At 39.5% G+C, this 18,552-nt stretch overlaps 1 protein-coding gene across 7 annotated transcripts in view; it reads right to left on the reverse strand.

Annotated features, from left to right (window-relative positions):
• Positions 1-18,552, reverse strand: part of TENM2 (teneurin transmembrane protein 2) — a 1,213,529-nt gene that overhangs the window by 378,501 nt on the left and 816,476 nt on the right. The window lies entirely within an intron of this gene.

Genomic DNA, 18,552 nt, shown 5'->3' on the forward strand with positions numbered 1-18,552 from the left:
TTCCTTCCTTCCTTCCTTCCTTCCTTCCTTCCTTCCTTCCTTCCTTCTATGGTGAGTAGAATAGGCAACCTCTTGGCTTCTAGTAAGTTAGGAGAACAAAACAAAAGAAACATTTTCACCTTGGTTTGGAGTTTTTGATTGCTTGCTTTTTAATTGGAGTTTGGGAAGAAGAAAAACCTCAGTAATTTTTAAATTAAATATTCAATAGTAACATATTAAATATTTGCAAAATATGTATAATAATTTATCAACCACCCAACAGATATTTACTGAGTACATACTAGGTGCAGGGCACTCTTAGGTGTTGAGGATACTGAAAGGGAGGAGAGGAACAAATCTGGATGGGGCAGGGGTATCTAAGGAATGATATTTGAGTCTGGTGAATGACCATACCAGTCATGCAAAGATAGGGGGAAAGATTCTGGGCAGATGGAACAGGAAGTAAAAGGCTGTCACAGGAAAGAGTTTGGGTGTTTCCAAAGAATGCAAAGAAGTCTAGTGTCACAGAGTAGGGAGAGAAAAGGAGAATCGAGCCGGGCGCGGTGGCTCAAGTCTGTAATCCCAGCACTTTGGGAGGCTGAGACGGGCGGATCACGAGGTCAGCAGATCAAGACCATCCTGGCTAACACGGTGAAACCCCATCTCTACTAAAAAATACAAAAAAACTAGCCGGGCGATTTGGCGGGCGCCTGTAGTCCCAGCTACTCGGGAGGCTGAGGCAGGAGAATGGCCTAAACCCAGGAGGCGGAGCTTGCAGTGAGCTGAGATCCGGCCACTGCACTCCAGCCTGGGCGCGAGACTCCGTCTCAAAAAAAAAAAAAAAAAAAAAAGAGAAAAGGAGAATGGAAAGAGATGAAGTTATGAATGTTAGCCTCTGGCCAAATCACATCATACTAGCCACAATAAATGATCTGAGTTTTATTCTAAGGGCAATGAAAAAATATTTTATTAAACGTGCTGGTTTGGCCTGATTTTTAGGTATGAGAACCTTGTTCTATACTCTGTATCTTCATTGGTAATACCTAGAAACTTCAAAGACCAAAAGAGGAAAGTATTTTTTCTCCATTCATCATCCATCCATCCATCCATCCATCCATCCATCCACCCATCCATCCATCCATCCATTATTCATCTGTGATTTTTGATGTGCCAGGAATGGTGCTTACTGGGTAACGAAGATACAAAGATAAATAAGAAAGCTTCTTCCCTCAAGGAACTGATCATCTATTAAACTTCCTGCAGTGTGAAAGAGGTTTGGTAGATGCATAAATGATTATGCTGCTGCATTGGACTACCTTGCTAGATTTTTCTAGGAGTCATTATTCATAATGGGACTGTGTCTTTGAATGGAAAAACCACTGCAGTACTTTGATTACTGACTACATAAAATGCATGATTTTACTATATTCAAAAGCACGTTAGGCATAATTGCTTGGATCTTAAATTTGTATGAAGCGCAGGAACGAGGGTAATAAGAATGAAAGGCTGACACACCAAACTTAGTTCCTCTGTCACCTATAAGACCTAATCTTGCTTAAGGGTGCATCCCATACTTGAATGATTGTCCTACTATGTAGTTTTAAAAGCCTTTGGAAATCATCTCTTCCTTATTTCATTAAGCAACATTCTTTCTCCCTCTAACAATTTCTTGAAATGCCTCTTATGAAAATTAAAAAAAAAAAAAAACTTTTTTGTTTGTTTCCCGTGGCAATGGAAAAAAAGAAAATTCAAGAAAATACTAGCAACGAAGCATATGCTAAGGTAATTTAAGAGTTGTGATAAGCCAAAAGGAAAAGATAAACAGCCCCCAGAAACTCACAAAGTTAAAGAGGTTGTTCCTTTTTAAAGAAGTCTAATTGGACACGGCAGGGGTCTTGATCTGTGCGCCTTGTTGTTTTATGAGAGGAATTTTCTACTACAATATAGGAAGTTAAAATCTGCCCAACTTTTCTGACGTTGATTTGCTCACATCTGTCATCCAACCTTGAACTGGTATGACCAATTTTGGAGGGAGTAAGACCTTGGAAATATGCATATATAAACCTTGATCATGAAGGATGTGAATTGTTTTTATGATCTACCAACTCTTTGGCCTGAATAGCTATGGAGTTACCATCCTGTCTGAAATTTCCCTAATTTATCAGAAATAGGGATTTCTGAGCAGCCCAAACCCAGTTTCTTACAGGAGGTGCCAATGAAGAATAAAAAGACAGTAAGACACATCGCCGCCAGCAAAATATCAGAGTTAATGTCAGTCATAATGAGTTAATCAGGACAAAAGTTCTGAGTTTTGTGGGGAAGAGTGCTGATTCCACTGTTCATGTGGGACGTTATTGCTATTAATAAACAAACATGATAACTTGCATGTCCGCTTTTCATTGTGCAATGGAGAGGCATTTTTTCTCCACATATTATCTTGAAGTATAATTATCTCTGTGTTATAAATGGTGAAACTAAAACACAGAGAAGTTAATTAAAGAACTTGCCCAGGGTAACAATAGTCCAAATGGGGAAGGGAATAAGGCATAGACTTTGGAGCTCTTAAGAGAGGGTTTTTGCAGAACTATAATCGAGGCAAAATGAGGGCATGGACTTCCAACTTTTCCCCAAGCCTACTAAGTACACACTTTTCAAGCTACTTTGCTAAGCTTGACCTCTGAAACTTACATGGTTTTGAAAATGGAAACACTCCTGTCCCTAAGCAGCTGCACAGTGGATTCTGGAGGCACATGCCATGCCATTCTGTGTAAGCTCTCCCCTCGTGATCTATGCTTTGGTATACACCTTGACAATGAAGAGTGCTACATTTTTGGTTCTTCACCCAAGAGAGGAAGACCACTCCTCTGCCTAGAGGCCCTGTTGAAGTTTGGTTGCATTGTAACATGGGAATGTTTCTTAGAAGACTGACCTAGTTTGATTTAGGTTGTGCAAAACATACTGCTCTAGGCCTGCATACAAGTTGGGCACATATCTCACACGTATTTATAAAGAATCATATTTGACTTACAAGAACCTGCACACTATAGGTCATCCATTCTGGAAAATAACGTTTTCAAGTTTAATTTTCCTGGAATTAGAAGTTTTATGAATAATGTGTACGTTTAATGTAGGATTTCTCCTTTCTTCTCGTGAAATGTTGTAATTCAGACCATAATGTGCTTTCAATGCTATATTACAATAAAGAATATGTTATAGCACAAGCTCTTTTCAAGTACTTGTGGCATCTGACAACAGAATACAATAAAATATAAATAGAGTTTGCTTAGCATAGGAAATTTCACTTTGAAAAAGTTAGAATCTTTTCCAAAGCAAGGAGAACTCAATCAAATCCAGGAAGCCTCCGGGTTATTCTGGAAAAAAGGATCTCATGCTGAGTCTGTGCTGCTGTGAGGAAGTGGGCAAGTCAGGGCCAGCAGGTTCTCAGAACTCATCAGTGTCAAACAGAATGCTAGAAGGAAGCCAAGGACCTGACTCAGATGTGATGATAGATCTTCAAACCCAGGCAATGCCCAGCACCTGTGACATGGTGGACACATGATAGGTGTTTAATCAAAATATGCTGACAGTCCACAGCTTCTGAGTACCAACCTCAGAACCAGAGGTGAGGTGATCTCCCATGCTCTATACTCCCGTGTCAAACATAAAAACAGTAACAAAAACTTGAGTTTGAATTCTGCTTCTAACTCCCTTAGCACTGACCTTGGTGGGTCAGCATAAGCCCCAGCTATGTAATAAGGATATTGGGTCCAGGCTCCCTAAAACTCACCTGACCTTTTCATGGCCTACTTAAACTTCCCTTCCTCCTAATTGTATGTACTTGTTAAGAAGTCCAGCTAGGAAAACATTGAAATGAAGAGTAATTGTAATCAGGAGGCTGAGGCAGGAGAATCACTTCAACTGGGAAGGCTGAGGCTGCAGTGAGTGGAGATTGTGCCACTGCACTCCAGCCTGGGTGACAGAGGGAGACCCTGTCCCCCCCCCCCCCCCAAAAAAAAAGAGTAATTGTGCAAAGGAATCAAAGAATTTGTCTATTAGCAGTTATGATTGTACTTGGTAAATAAATTCATCATTGAGAGTAGAGGTTAGAGGTACCTACTTATCTATATATCTTCATGTAACACAAAACAAGTAAACAACTTATTTTTAAATACATGTGAATAGGGAGACCAAGTCCTGTGAAACACAGAGTACATTAAAAAAGTTTTAAAAAGACTTTGATAGTGGAAAGTTTGAGATCATTAGACTAAATATGGTCCACTGGTAAGTCACTTGAAATTTTTATCCCTCAAATGGATTATCTGTTAGGTAGAGATAATAATACCTTCTATATCTTCCTCACAGATGGTTGTAGTGGGGATTTAAATGGGTAATACACATGATAGTGTTTTCTGAAAGTAAAGATGGTATGCCAACATGGAGATGGAGATTATTGTTAATGACATTAGCAGTGGTAACAACAACATCATCATCATCATCATCATCATCATCATCATCATCATCATCATTATCATTGTTGCCAACAAGCTAGATAACTGAGATTGAAGATTCAAATGCTACAAAGGCCATGCAAATCTCATACATGAGTAAATTAAAAGATCATGACTGATCTCAAATGGGCAGTCTCTACTGGACTCTAGTGATTTGTGGCCATGACGTAATGCAGGTAGGTATTACTAGTTATGTTATTATTTCAGGAACGATAGAATTATGAGTGTTTATGTACATCTCTTGGTTTTTCAACATTGTCACCTAAGTAAAGGATAATTTAAAAAATAATACCAAGCAGGACAAATCAATTTGGTTTGCAAGCTCCTTTGACCAAGGGTCAGATGTTTGCAATCTAAAAGAAAGGACATGATCTTGTTCCTTGAAATAGAAAATACTACACAAACATAAGTGATGATGGTTATTATTTAATATCATTATCCTCACCAATCCAGAAAGGGGCAACAGCTTTAGTTTCCTCCCTTTGGGAGGAAAAAGTTGTTTCTGTGTGTTTTTATAGAGAGGCGACAGACTCGGCGACTCAGCACATCATTGGAAGTGGAATAATGTGTTGTGCCTAGTTCTCAGTCTTTTCCTAGAATCATGATATTTGAAAGTTGGAAAAGAACTTTCAAAACATCTGACTCAAAGCCTCCCAACACTACAAAAGACAAAACAGAGGGCCCAACAGGAGGAGGGACTGCCCAGGGGACACCGTGAGTTTTGGGTAGAATTAGGACTCAGACAGATTCTCTGGCTGCCACCATCTCAGGGCCGTTTCTTTCTTCACCGTGGTTTCCTTTCTTTGTTTCACAGATTCTTTTTATCTTCTGAACCCTTTCAGCAATTTGAGATCAATAAAGAGCAGCAGAAAAGGCCAAGTTTGCCCAGTGTAATATGACTTTTTCCCCTCCCTGTGAATTATTTTCACAACAGATCCTCCATCTCTTATATTCTAACCAGTTTTCAGTCTTCACGAGAAGGCACGCAGGTTAGTAAAAGAAATCAGAAACCCAGCATCCTAATGTCTTAAACAGGTGGTGTCCCAGCCTATCTCTTTTCATCTTTAAAAGCAAATTGCTTGAACTGAGCTGTAAGACCACGAGAATAACCCACAGAGAAAGAGGGGGAATCACAAACTGGTAAAGATCACTGCTCCTTCAGGAACAAAGTCGCTGATAGGAATGTATCAAAGACAGTGGTTACTACAGAAAGAGCGACAAGTAAAGCAATATTCCAAGCAGATAGAGGGAAAGGGGGGTGGGTAATGGTCAGGTTCCCCAGGGAGACACAAAAGGTCATTGAGATGAAAATAACCTTGGGAACTGGGAACGAGTGCTCCATTACCACAGACGGGAAGAAAACACAGTATCCAATCAGATGGAACAGATTGAAATGCGATCCTAGTCAAGTGTGAATGCCACCGATTGCATCGTGGAATTATTCAGGGAGCTAGCATGCAGGAAGATAGTCCTGTCCCACAGCCCTCCATCCACAGTGGACATCAACACAATTCAAAAGCAGAGGTTTGCAAGTTTATAACTTATGCAAAGGCATCTTTGTAAATCCTAAGTGAGGGTGAGGGGTGGGAAGTCGTGATAAAGATAAATTTGGGGGTCTTTTTCTATAGGGAAACTGACTGCTGAAGTGTTAAAAAGGTGCTCTATCATCAGTTTTTTCATTTTTATTTTTATTTATTTATTTATTTTTGTAAGCAAAGGGATGTAATGTCTGCCTTTGGAGTGGAAGAGAGAAAAGAAGAACGATTGATCACTGCATTTTATTGTTAGCTTCCCATGGTTGAGTGTTCACTGATGGAATTGGTTCAACTCCAAGATGCTGTCTTAGCAACAATTATTGTTTTCCACTAAAATATAACCCTAGCAGAAAACATTAATTTAAGTGATAACCGCCTAAATGCTTCAGTATCAGAATGCATGTACCCTCTCATCTTTGGCTTTATAAGCACCAGAAAGGAATAAGGATAATAAGCAACAGAAGTCATAAAACAAAAGATCTGATGGAAAATGACAAAAGACAGAACTGGTATTGGCCCTGGGGGAATCAAATGAAAGGCCGGTGTTAGAATTTTAAAGCACCACATAAAACAGTTTTTCTATGTTTTAACTAGTTTACTTGGATTCTAGAGTTTAAATATTAACTACATTGACTTTCTCTGCTTCTGGCTTTCTTTACCATTCCTGTTGCACTATGCCATCATCCAGAAATGCCTTCTTCATTCTCTGTCTCTCCTACTGCAGATAGAGGGAGCTAGCCTGTGAGCTAGGGTCTACGTGCACTATTTTCTTGGACCATTCTTTGGATATTGCAAATAACCTCTGCATACCTTTCCTCCATCCTGTGACTGCATGCACTATTTGTTAATTCACCTAATATTTATTAAGCATCTGCTATGTGCCAGGCTCAGTGCTAGCTAAATGCATAGAATGAAATGAGACACAAGGGAAATAGGGTTTTTGCCTTCAAAGAACTTAAATCTAATGGAGAATACAGTTGAGGAGCATGGTGGGTTCAATAATAGAGAAGACCTGGGGAGCTACTTCTAGTAGCTCTATCCTGCTGAGTATTCAACTGGATTCTGTTGTGGGTTGAGTTGTGTTTCTCCAAAAGATATGAAGTCCTGACTCCTGATAGCTGGGAATGTGACCTTATTTGGATTTTGTGAAGTTATTTGCAGATTTAATTCAAATAAATTTATCCTCAATTATGGTGAGTCCTAAATGCAATAATTGGTATCTCTATAAGGAGAGAGAGTTCAAGACCGAAAGACACATACAGGGAGAAGACGGCCATTAGAAGGTGGAGGCAGGGGTTGGAGTTCTGCTGCCACAACCAAAGAATGCTAAGCATTGCTGGCAGCTACCACAAGTTAGAAGAGGCAAGGAAGGACTCTTCTCTAGGGCATTTGGAAGGAGTATGGTTTGGAACTTGCAGCCTCTAGAACTGTGTCAGAATAATATTCAGTCGTTTTCAGCCACCTAGTTTGTGGTACTTTGTTAGGGCAGCTCCAGCAAACGAATCCATACACTAAGCCCATGCATTCCCTAGGATTGTAGCTATACCCCACAAAATGTTTATCAATGGAAGCAACTATGACCAAGGCAGCATCAACTCAGGATAGCAGCTACTAAACAAATGAAGAAAGAACTATTATTCTGGATTCACATCTCTCTGTCCTTTCCAAGGAAGACGAAGGTTAGACAAACACACTTCTTTTCTCATCATGCCCTACGGTATTTTTTCTGTTCTTTCTAAATGTGATCACACCCACAACCACAGATGGTCTCAGATCTAAAAACATTACAGTGACCTGCAGTCAACAGGCCCAAATCTGAAGGACTTGGTAGGGGCTGCTGCCACCTTTTTGTTGCCCCACTCTAACATTGTCCTACTTAAGTTAGATCAATAAGGAGCTAGCTCTTGAGCTTATCTCTACCTGCACCATGTGCTAAGGGACACAAAAAGACCAAAGAAATGACCCTTGTCTTTAAGTGGTGACAATTTGATATTGACACAAGTGACTTATATGCATGAAACACCAAGAGAATATTACAAATCAGAATGCAATGAGGTGCTAAATTGAATAAGGCAGACTATAAGGCTGTTCTGTAATTCTGCAAAAGGAAAGCTCTAGTTGGGCTGAGTTGGTTGGGAAAGCTCTGAGGAAATGATGGTACCTGTGCTTAGATGGACACTGGATTAGAAACGAGGAGGAACAGTAGTCATGATATCTTCTCTGTCCTCATGCCATCCTAAGCTGTGTTGGGATAAAGAGCTAAAGCCCCAACAACTCCACAGGGCTCCCTAATCAACAGAGGCAGATACAGACAAATCTGCGGGTTTGACGCAATTGCTCCAATGCCTAACTACTCAGGTTCACAGCACCTGATGTCATTTCAAACACATCGGCCCTGATCAATACATACTTGTTGAATAAAATATATCTGCGAGAAGTAAATAACTATTATTTTGGGGTTTTAACATTGTATTAAGTGTTTTGCATGCCCAATCTCCTGTAAATGCTTTCTTTTCATCAGAAGAAAAAGTGCACAAAGTTTAAAGAAATAAATCTTTCTATAACGCTCAGTTCAAAAATAGCAATCTTCTTCCATCACCGCCAATTTCTTCCTTCCCAGCAGCGACCACATTTACCTTTTTATAGCTAATTATTTTGGCATTTATCTCGAGTTCTATAAATAACATGCTTTGCTGCTATTTCTTGCATTTTCCATTTTATTTCGTAACTTCTTGCATTATCTAGTAACTTCTTACTATAAAAGATGCAGGTCTTGGCTTTTCCCTCTACCTGCCCAGCCCACATATCCTCTCATCCTTCTGATTTAATAGCTAAGTCATTATTCAATGTTTACATTACTATGGCGTGTAAATGCTATTCAGAGCTGGGCCATGCAGTAAATGATGACTACATTTTATTTCTTGAATGTGTTTTTTTCTGGAATTGTCTTTTAAAAATTCACTTAAATTTCTACGTACTTATCACTGTGGAGACTAATTTCTTTGGGTCAAATTCTTGTACTGCTTAATAACTATGTATCCTATGGCAAATTACTTAACCTCACTGTGCCACAGTTTTCCCACCTGTACAACGGGGCTAACGATCCCAACTCACAGCGTAAAGGTGCCCATGTCCTCCAGTCAAAACACCACCAGGCAGGAGCATACTGTGGCCTAACACAGTTGATTAACTCATGAGGGAGAAGACACACAAGGGAAGCCAGAAGGGTGCTTCAGTAAGAGTGTTAGAAAGGGCTTGTGGGCTGGGTGCAGTGGCTCATGCCTGTAATTCCAACACTTTGGGAGGCAGAGGTGGGCGGATCACCTGAAGTCAGGAGTTTGAGGCCAGCCTGTCCAACACGGTGAAACCCTGTCTCTACTAAAAATACAAAAATTAGCCGGGCATGGTGGCATATGCCTGTAATCCCAGCTACTCGTGAGGCTGAGGCAGTGGAATTGCTTGAGCCCAGGAGACGGAGGTTGCAGTGAGCCAAGATCACGCCACTGTACTCTAGCCTGGCCAACAGAGCGAGACTCTGTCTCAAAGAAAAAACAAAACAAAACAAAAAACAAAAAAAAAGTAGTCACCCCATTTTAGCCTAGAGAGAGGGGTGTTTTGTATTTTTGTTGTTTGGACAGTGACTTTGGTTTTGTCTGTATTGAGGCAAGATCATGGTGTGGTCTTCTTGTCATCTTATTTTATGTCACCACAACCATGGAGTGGCCTCATGCTTGTGTTCTGTAAGATTGTTTATGTTCAGTAGGAGAACACTACAACCTAGCTGTGAGTGACAAGCCACCTCCTAATGCACCTAAGCCTAGTTTTTATTGTCAGGTCTGTTCCCAGAATCAAGAGCTGCTTTTTTCTTTCTCATTGGTGAGGATTAAATGAATTACCATTTGTAAAAATTTAGAAAAATGGCTGCCATAGTATAAATAAATACTTTAACAGTATTTGTTGCATGACACCAAAAGCATAGACAACAAAAGTAAAAATAGATACATTGGACCACACCAAGATTAAAAACCCTTATACATCAAAGGACACCATCAAAGAATGAAAAGATAACCTACGGGATAGGATAAAATATTTGCAAATCACCTATCTGATAAGCAATTGGTATCCAGAATATATAAAGAACTCCTACAACTCAACAATATCAACAAAAAACAAATGATCTGTTTAAAAATTAGGCAAATGACTTGAATAGACATTTCTTCAAAGAAGATATAAAAACAGGCAATAAGCACATGAAAAGAACTAATCATTAGAGAAATGCAAATCAAAACCATGAAGAAATACCATTTCACACCAATTGGACAGCTGTTATCAAAAACACAGAAGGTAACAAGTATTGGAGAGGATGTAGAGAGATTGGAGCCCTTGTGTATTGCTGGTGGGAATGTACAGTGGTGCAGACACTGTACAAAACAGCACGTTAAATCTTTAAAAAATTAAGTATAGAATTACTGTATGATTCAGTGATTCCACTTTTGGTGACACATCCAAAAGAGGTCAAAGCAGATGCTCAATTATTTGTATACCAATATTCCTAGCAGCATTATTCACAATAAACAAAAGCTAGAAACCACCCAAGTGTCTAGTAAGGGAGGAGTGAATAAACAAAATGTGGTATATAGGGAAAATGGAATAGTTTTCAGCTTTAAAAGGAAGAAAATTCTGTCCTGTAGAATTACATGCTACAACATGGATGAAACTTGAAGACATTATGCTAAGTGAAATAAGTCCATCACAAAAGGACAAATACTGTGTAATTTTATTGATATGAGGTACTTAGACACAAATTCATAGAGACAGAAATAAAATAGTGATTGCCAGGGGCTGAGGGAAAGGGAGTTAGTGTTTAATGGGTATAGAGTTTCTGTTGAGGAAGATGAATATGTTTTAGAGATGGATGGTTGTGATGGTTGCATAACAATGCGAACATACTTAAAGCCATAGAACTGTACACTTAAAAATAGTGTAAATAGTAATTTCATGTTACATATATTTGCCCACAATAGAACATTGTTGTTAAATTAGAAAGCAAGTACTCTCAAACCCAATCATCGCTTCAATTGTCTAAGCCTCTTTTAACGGTGTTTAGATGTATCAGAATGTCATTTAAATATTTATAACAGCTTTAGGACTAGTAGACACTTATTATTGTTTTACAGATAAAAATACTGAGGTATAGATTAAGTAAGTTGCTCAAGATTATAGTGTTAGAAAGTGGCTGACCTATGATTTGAATCTATGTAGTGTGGATGTCAGAGTCTACACTCTTCATGATTATTTTGGATATGGGTCTAAGAGATGTACCCAGGGCTGGGGCTATAATTTCTGTTGAAACTGCCCACTGGTAAAATAATGAAATCCTTTCATTCAACCCAAGAATTAAGACATCTCTAACAAGGGACTGGGGACACTTTTAAAAATGACTACTGAATATCATGCAGGAAGCTAGTTAGAATTGAATCTACTCTTTAAGAGAATTTGGGAGAAGCTGAAGTTCTGGGTAAAAATTACTAGGGCAGGAACTGTTAAGATATCAGTTGTAGTTCCCAGTCTCTGGGCTTGCCTAGGACATCTTTTTGTATGTACCAAGCAGCCAGGGACAGAAATGGAGAGATAGAATGTACACAATGTCTATCGACCCTGAGAATTTTGTCAATATCGACATTATTTGCTGAGAAAGAGCAGTTCTCTGCCGTCTGTCACTTCCATGCTGTGCATCTCTAAAGGAATTACCTGTCCATCTTGATTGTGTGCTCATTTGCACCATGGTGCAGAAGAGTGGTCCTGACTCTAGCTGGGCTGGAAATTGCTGGACCTACAAACTACACGTGTGTGTGTGTGTGTGTGTGTGTGCACACGTGCTCATGTGCAGTATTTATCTGTTTCAAGAAGGCACAAAGGAAAAGAAGGAAAAGTCTAATCTCTATTTGCTATATTGCTAGGCAAGTTAACAATGCCGAGAGAGTCCTGAGGACTATTTGTTCCCAATTATTGGGGTGGGAGACCTTGTTTAGGAGGCCAGGGTAAGGGTCTTTGGGAGCCCAAGTTTGTGTTGGTGGAGCTGTACTTTCTCTCCTTGATGGGATTGCCATCAACATTTTCAGCCAAGTGTTATAACATCCCAAAACCACTCTTCTCAACTTTTGCATGTAAGTTACAAGGATCTGTTTTGCATGACTGTGTAGGCCTTAGTTTTGACGATGTCCCAGATATTGGGATGAAATCCACACTATACAGAGGAGGAGTTGGGGAGCCTCTAACATCGGGACAGCTTGGTCCAGCCAGATACAAGGAGCTTACAGACACAAGAATACTAGAACAAGAGGCCTTTTAAATCAATGCTCAATCTAATCAGATAGGGAAACTGAGGTTCATGATGATTGATATGGTTTGGCTGTATTCCCACTCAAAATCTCATCTTGAATTGTAATTCCCATAATCCCCACATGTCAAGGGTGGTACCAGGTGGAGGCAATTGGATCACGGGGCAGTTTCCTCCATGCTGTTCTCATGATAGTGAGAGAGTCTCACGAGATCTGATGCTTTTATAGGCATCTGGCATTACCCCTGTTTGCACTTCTCCTTCCTGCTGCTTTGTGAAGAAGGTGCCATTCTTCCCCTTCACCTTCTGCCATGATTGTACATTTCCTTAGGCCTTCCCAGCCATGTAGAACTGTGAATCAATTAAATCTCTTTCCTTTATAAATTACCCAGTGTCGGGTGTTTCTTCATAGCAATGTGAGAACAGACTAATACAATGATTGAATGACCTGACAAAAATCATGCTGTGAATCAGGAGCAGTGTGAAGAAAATTCAAGTTCTCCAACTTTCACTTCAGAGCTTCCCCACTACATTAATGGTTCCAAGACTTGTCAGAGCACAGGCTTCACCTGAAGGGAATGGTAAATGCAGAGTTCCTTAGCCCCTCCTGAGCTTAGGGAATCAGAATCTCCTGGGAAAGTGTCTGGGGATATGTGTGTTTGCCAAACAGTGGGCATGAAGAGTATTTTGTGATGCCGTATTTAGTTTAAAGAAATCTTTAAAAAATTGTAACCCGTGCCCTTTAATACAATGCTTTCACTGTCTGTTGTATATCTCAATCAGCCAAACAAACATTCTGAGGTTAACATTTAACAGAGGAGTGAGGAGAAAAGTCTCTGCAATTAGGAAGGTTAAAGTTGAAGCCGAAATCCTTCCCTTTCCAGCTTTATGACTTTGGTACGTTACTTAACCTCTTTGTGACATGGTTTTGTCATCTATAAAATGGGTATGATGATAATCCTTGATGAATTGGGAGGTGGGGGGCACCAAATACAAGTACATGAAGAAAGTCATATTAAGTACTTAGCATACTAACTAGTGTTGAGGGAGAAAAAGGTCCATGAGCTGCGACCCCAAGTCCTTTGTGGTTCTGCATTTGGGGCAAGAGAGATGGCTGTTTCTGTGACCTCTACAGAAAAGATAACATGCTGGACTTAGCCTGTACTATCCAGTGGGCCTAGAACCCACCCAGAGGAGAGGCAGCTGGAACCAGACCTCTGCCTGGATGCCAGGAAGGAGCCACAGGTAGTTCTGAACGTCTGAACCAGACATCCAAGGGACTTGGGGAAGAACCTGGAGTCAAAGTGGCTCATGCACAGTACAGATCCAACATGGGAAAGTGAATGACGTTTGCACTTGATATCCTGACCCCAAAATCAAGAGTGAAAAATAAAGGTGGTTACTATAGACACTCATTCATTTATTTAACGAATACTTAGTGAGTGTCTACTATGAATCTGTCACCAGGGAAACTGCAGTGGAGGTCCCTGAAGAATGAAGTGATGCTGGGAGGAGGAAGAAAAGCTGATAAAGAGCACAATAAGCAGTTAAAATGCAGAACATTAGGAGAAGTGGGATAAACAATCACAGGATGTACAATGACTTTTGTAAAAAAGAGCAAGATAGTATTATCAGCACCGTACAATCATCAATGTGCATAAGAACTGCTGTGAGCTATTCAGGGAATCCTAAATTAAATTAAATTACAATGGGCATAATCTGCTTAGGGAGGCAAGAAAATTTACAACATCTCAGAAAAATATTTCTTTCTAAAACCTAAGATATATAAGGAGAAGAAGTTTCATTAAGTTAAAAATATCAACTTCTTCCTTGTCCCAAATCCAGCCCCATGGATGGATCCTTGGGACCAGATGAGTGAGGCTGTCCTGAAGTTTTCATGATAGGATATCAAGTCTAACCTCCATGTGGCTGTCAGGACAGATCTATAACACAGAACATCTGCTTTCTGGGTCCTGAATGGTGACTTTAACCTCAAAGTCTGCTAATTCCCATAAAACTTCAGTTATGAGCAATGATATTTAAGGTCTGTTGCCTATAGGACATGAAATTTACATGGTCCCTTAGTAGAACTAAGGTTTGTCTATCGATCAAGTTTTGCCCTTGGACTGTGCAAATATTGGACATTTGTAGAATTGTTTTTACATGGAAAGTGTGTTCTATGTCTTATTTAGAGGGAGGTTACAAGGAATTTTGACAGGAAATTAGCATATGTATTATATGATGTTACTAAGAATCCAGTCATCTGGATACACACATGAGCTCCTTTATGACCAACTTCTTTCTGGCCTCATTGTGAGGATTCACCGAATTTCCCTGAAATGACTGATTTGCTTTTATCTCATAGGGTGTTATGCATCTTCTTTTCCCTATGTTTCCCTTTTTGCTTTGGTTGCTAGGAAGCTTAAAATCAAGTTCTCTATCTTAAATAATGGAATAGGACTTTATGCATTTGAGCATATATATATACCTTCCCCCCTAAATTTTTCCTTTACCTTTATTGTATCATCTAATTATAGCTTAATTTTTTTTAAAACAATTGTTGGCTGGGCGTGGTAGCTCACACCAATGATCCTAGCACTTTGGGAGGTGGAGGTGGGTGGGTCATTTGAGGCCAGGAGTTCGAGAGCAGCTTGGCCAACATGGTGAAAACCCATTTCTACTAAAAATACAAAAATCAGCCGGGTATAGTGGTGTGCACCTGTAATCCCAGTTACTAGGGAGACTGAGGCATGAGAATCACTTGAACCTGGGAAGCAGAGGTTGCAGTGAGCCAAGGTCACACCATTGTACTCCAGCCTGGATCAACAAGACTTTGTCTCAAAAAAAAAGTAACAATTGTTATAAGCTGTTACATATGAGGGAGGTGTAAAAAACGAATGAATGAATGAATGAATGAATGAATGAATCTCATTTGTTTTATGATGCCTGATAAATTAGACAGGCAATTTATTGATCTTAGGCAGCCCCAAAGCCTGCTGATTTTGATATTCTATTTTCATTTAGAATTAACTAAGACATTGCTCTTTTAAAAAGGGTCAAGGCACCCTTCATGTGCTCAGTTACAAACAGAGACTCTCTGATTGGGACAGCTCTTTTGCCACATAAGCTCTATCAAAATGTCCTGGTTAGGGCATCTTGGTTACTACATTTCTTATGTGTATAGTTTGATGCTACTAATGAGTGTTCAAAGCCCCTTTATTTAAACTTTAAAGAAAACTAAAATTCAATGTTTCACAGGTAGAGGAAAGCCAGTGCTTTTAGAAGATAATGTGGTTGCTTGTCTATTTTCTGCATCATATGCTGAGAGCAAACTGCAAACCCTATTCTGATTTGGAAGGTAGCCTCATTCTTCCATCTGCAGGAGCCTCCATTATGCTGCTGCTGGGATCTAGATTTTTTTTTTCCAGATGAGTTGTTTCATAGGATTTGAAATTATGCTTCTGTATACAAGAAACATCTCTGGAGTAACCTGCTCTGGCAGAAGGTCAGAACACAGAATGAGCCACTCGCTGGAGCTCAGCTATCTGAAAGAAAATGCTTAAGGGGGAGAGAAACATCACTCCTGTAAACATCTCACTAACTGTACCTGGGTATCTGCTTGATTGGCATAGATTGAGGGTTAGAGCAATTTGGCTCCAAAGGTGGCAAGGTTTGAGTACCGTCCAGTAAAGAATGCACTGCTGTCATAGAAAATAATGACACTCAAGCCATAAAGATGAAGCTTTGTTGTTGCTTTGAGGAGTTTTCATGTTGGGGAAAAACATTTTAGTTCCTGTAGTTTATGTCCTGTTTGTTTCTAAAGAGCAGGTGTTCCGTGGGCAGGAACTGTGTACTGTGACCCTCCTAATGATGGGCTTCACCGACATCAAATAATAACAGCAACTATAAGAGGAGAGCAGGAAATAATGTTTTACTGTCGTGTATCAGCTGATGTATTGGAAAGTGTTTTATTTCACCTAAGAAAGAGACACAGACCAAAGTAGTACCAGATTCTCAGAACACAGGGTCATTGCCAAGAGACAAATTTTAAAAATTCTATGTAATTAACCAACTAAATGCAACACACCCAAACACACGGCCACGTTGTTTGTGCTGTGACACCTCCTGAAAAATTCAGCCCCTTTCATCAGACTCAATTTAAAACACTCAGACATAGCTCTGCACTTTGCATCTTCCATGTCAAACTCTATTTTCAAGCCTTTATGTCAAATTTAAATTCATGGCAACTGCATTCAGATCTTGATAGAATCCCCAATTTGCCCTTAAATCCATTCCACAAGAAACACACACACACACACAGATGTGAGCACACGCACACTCGAACTTGATTTGCTCTCATTTTAGCTAAGCCAGAGTCCAGAATTTCAAATGACTGCCTGTTGACCGGAGCTTTAACAAACTCTCTGATGATAAGTACCTGCTGAAAACAAGGGTATTGCACAATTGGGTCTTCATCCCCTCAGTTGAAGAAATCATATCAGCACAGCTCCTGTTTGGGATGAAAATGGACCCTTAAATTTTCTGTGGCATTTTCTCCTGTTACTGAAGCTTAAATCGCTATCAGTCTTAAGTGAGCTGAACAAATTGGTGTGAGTGATGAAAAATGGGTAAGTTTGATTCTGAACACACAGATCTGTTGTGTCCACCAAAATGAGGTCTTGATTAGGCATAAAGCTGACATAAATATCCTATCAACAAGTTTCAATCTGATACACTGTCCAAAAGAAAGGAAATCACTCACTGCATTATTGCTAAGAAAACATTCCAGATGGCCTCAAGATATGAACTGACCTCTCTTACGGAAATCATCATTGCCTGGGTATCCATATATGCATAAAAGGATATAGTTTTTAAAAGCTCATTTTATCCCTAATAATTGTCTGTTTTTAAAAAGCTATCAGCAGGTGCACCTCATTTCAAAAGCCTCTTGTCCTTCATAATACAATATTCATCACGATTACATAGTATGAAATAAAAAGCAGCAAAACATAAGTGAAGGTAGTTCAATTAAATGCAACATAATCTCTGCAGCAAAAAGGGGCTCTGTAGCTAAAATCAGGTTCTGATGAAAGTAAAAAGGGAATATATTTCCACATATTTTTAATTATATAGAATTTCCTCAAACATGATTTTTCATAATATATTCCATTAAGTTAACATCATATTTGAAGAAAGAGCATTTTCCGATTTCATTTTAAGCCTGATTTTGAGCAATTACAGTGTCATTGTTCCACGGTAGAAAGGTTGAATTCATTTACTGTGTGGTTATGCTAGTTATGATTGATGTCTCTTCTCCAAATGATAAACCAATCACCCCAATGATGTAATGTCATTTTAAGAGTGCCATAATCACATTTCTCTCAAACTAGAAGCTCTGATGAGTTCTAATAAAGATTTATGGTAGATTAAAGGCCTTCATAATATCAACAATGGATTGCTCATTTGATGAGAGATTTGATTAGGTAATTTTTTTTGAAAAAGAATATGAGTTTACTAAATATATCAGGCCTGGCTATGAAGAAGGGCATGGGCCATCCTAAGTAGCAGTCCATCATTCCATTTCCAGAATGAGTCATCTTAAATGTATTTGGGAAGTCCTCTCTAATTGTAGAGGTTGGGCCCAGTGGTGGGTGGCATATACTCCTGGGTGGAGCCTAAACACAATCTCATCAAGACCCACTCTCGGCATGGAAAGCTCTGTGTTGCTTTGGATGGGATATGCTAATGAACCTCATGAGCGGCCAGTTCAGAAGATACTTCCCAACCCTTTAGGTCAGGAGCAATTAATTTTTGCAAATGTCTCTCCTTGGGCATGGATACTTAAACTCCAGTTATTGCCCATTCCTACGTTCAGATGTTCACGTGAACATAACATCAACAGGAGAAATCGAAATAAGGCATGATTATTTCTGGGTCCAGGGCAATTCCACCCAAGATTCAGAGATTGGGAGCTAAGACAGTGGCCACAAAATCTTCCAAAGTGGGACAGGACCTTGGGTCCAGTCTGTCTGTTCTGTGAATGAGAAAGTCAAAATAAGAACTATGGATTTAGAGGCAGTATTTATCATAGTACCACACCATCAACTTTTTAAATTCAAGTGAGGTCACAAGTAAAGAGTTACAGGAGAGGTCACCCCCCAAACACTTCAGACTTGGCAAGACATTCAGT

Source organism: Piliocolobus tephrosceles, chromosome 4 (assembly GCF_002776525.5).
Source record: "Piliocolobus tephrosceles isolate RC106 chromosome 4, ASM277652v3, whole genome shotgun sequence".
NCBI classification, from domain to species: Eukaryota; Metazoa; Chordata; class Mammalia; order Primates; family Cercopithecidae; genus Piliocolobus; species Piliocolobus tephrosceles.